The sequence below is a fragment of the Otolemur garnettii genome, unplaced genomic scaffold (assembly GCF_000181295.1).
Source record: "Otolemur garnettii isolate 467f Iridium unplaced genomic scaffold, OtoGar3 scaffold00014, whole genome shotgun sequence".
NCBI lineage: Eukaryota > Metazoa > Chordata > Mammalia > Primates > Galagidae > Otolemur > Otolemur garnettii.
Window position 1 is genome coordinate 5,858,687 of NW_003852409.1, and position 2,275 is coordinate 5,860,961.

Genomic DNA, 2,275 nt, shown 5'->3' on the forward strand with positions numbered 1-2,275 from the left:
AAAGAAAAAAAAGAAAAAAAGAAAAGTCAGGGATATGATGTGCCTTTTATAACTGAGGTCATCTTCAATTCAAAGAGACAGTAATTTATAAAAGTCCTCATTTATAGAATCTTAGATTGATAAACATGTTATAGCTAGTGGGCATTAAAGATCCAGTGGATGTTAAAACCGTTTCCATTTTTTTCTCTTTTGTTCTTAAACCTGGCCTTTTTTTGAAAGAAATCTGTAGAGAAACTGTAAACAGGCTGACAGAGGAAAGCACAGGGAAGTGATAGGGAAGCCAACACATTTCTCTATAGACCTACCCTTTTAAGAGAGCTTTCAGAGAGTAGTTTGAAACTCCATGAAAAGGTGCAAACCAGTTCTTTCATCTAGAAAGAATCCCTGGAAGTTGAATGGCTGGATCTAGTCAAATGGTAGATGGACATTTAACTTTTCAAGGAACTTCCTACTTGTCTTTCAGAGTACCTGTACCATTCTGTACTCCCTCCCCGCAGTACATGATAGCACTCAAACAACACTGTACTAGAGGATAGGGTCTGTAAGCTGACAGGTCTGTAAGGGTAGGGTCTACTAGAGGATAGGGTCTGTAAGCTGACAGGTCTGTAAGGATAGGGTCTGTAAGCTGATGTTTCCTCATTTGAAACTGCAATCCCCTTCCTGCAGCAAAGTACAACAGAGGCAGAGTGTAGCCATTCTTTGTCCCCTGCATATATGTTATAACCCTAATTCTTTGTCCTCTGCATATATGTTATAACCCTAAATTGCATCGGGTCTGCTCCAGACCTTTCCATCACCCAAGGTGATGGACGCATTTCTTAGGTTTCCAGGCCTACATGGCATAATGTGATTTGGTTTAACAGAGATCTCTGCACTGGGAAAAAAATGGATACTTAGTTAATTAAAAAATATTTTCTTTTCCACATGGTGTTCTCATGTGCATATTCCTTAGTTAGGAGTTACTGGAAAGGTCTGAGTGGTAATATGTTAGCCATTAAACCGAGCCTGTGACACTCCCATAATTAATCCTAAAAAACTTTTCTATCCAAGGAGAGCCCCTCAAAAAGGGAAAAATGGTATCTAGACAGAAGGGCTGCAACTAGAGGGAGGTGACAGAAGAAAGTCATAGCAAGTGGAACTGGGCTCCCTTTGTTGCCTCATTGGTGGGCAGTCCGAAGAGGAAGAAACCCTAAACTCTATAAAAACACTTAAAGAGGTTAATTCTAAGCCAAATATATACAACCATGGCCCCAGGAATCGTGTCTGGAACAAGTGGTCCCAAGGCAATAGAGTTAAAGTTTGGTTTTCTACATTTTAGAAAGAGGAATTGCAGGTAAAATCATAAATCTATACATGAAAGGTACACATTTGTTTGACCCCATCTAGAAGAGGGGTGAGGCTTACAGTTATAGGTGGGTTCAAAGATTCTTTGATTTATAATTAATTAGAGAAATAGAGCTTGTCTAAAGGCTTGGAATGTTTTAAGATAAGAAAGGCCGTTAGTGAGACACGAGTCACAACATGCTGACTCAAGTGAGTCTGGTAAGCAAATTGATGGCCTGTGGTGATTGGAGCTTTGCATCATTTGGCCTTAGGTCCTATTAATAATTTAGTATCTAAATTCTAAGAGAGAGGTTCTAAGGAAACACGTTCAACCTCTTTTCCTTTCATGGCTACAACCTCAGTTTTAAGATTTTCTGGGATCCCCTTGGCAAAAGGGGAGTACCTTCAGTCAACAGGGGCTTACGATTTTATTTTAGTTCATGGTAGGGAGGGAGCTAATATTCATTCATCCACTGTTGTCCATCCATCCATCCATCCATCCATCCATCATTCCATCCATCCATCCATCCATCCATCCATCCATCCATCCTTCCATCCATCCATCCATCCATCCATCCATCCATCCATCCATCCTTCCATCCATCCATCCATCCATCCATCTATCCATCATTCCATCCACTCATTAACACATTTCTGAGTTCCAGGCATTGGACTCTGACTTTATGATACAACGATGAACAAGTTAGACGCTGTCTAAAAAAGGATGGGGGAAAAACAGAGGGAGAGGATGCAAGTGAATTTGTCATGAAAAATATATTCTACAATAAGAGAGAGAATGGGAGAGAGGGCACATTTCCCCCACCCTTGGACTCTGTTGAAACCCCTGTTGAAATAGAAATTGGATGACACACTAGAGCTTACGCACGAGAGGGTTTTTGGACTCTGAGCACAAACGGGACCAATTTGAAGATCAGGTGGCAAAATAAAACAA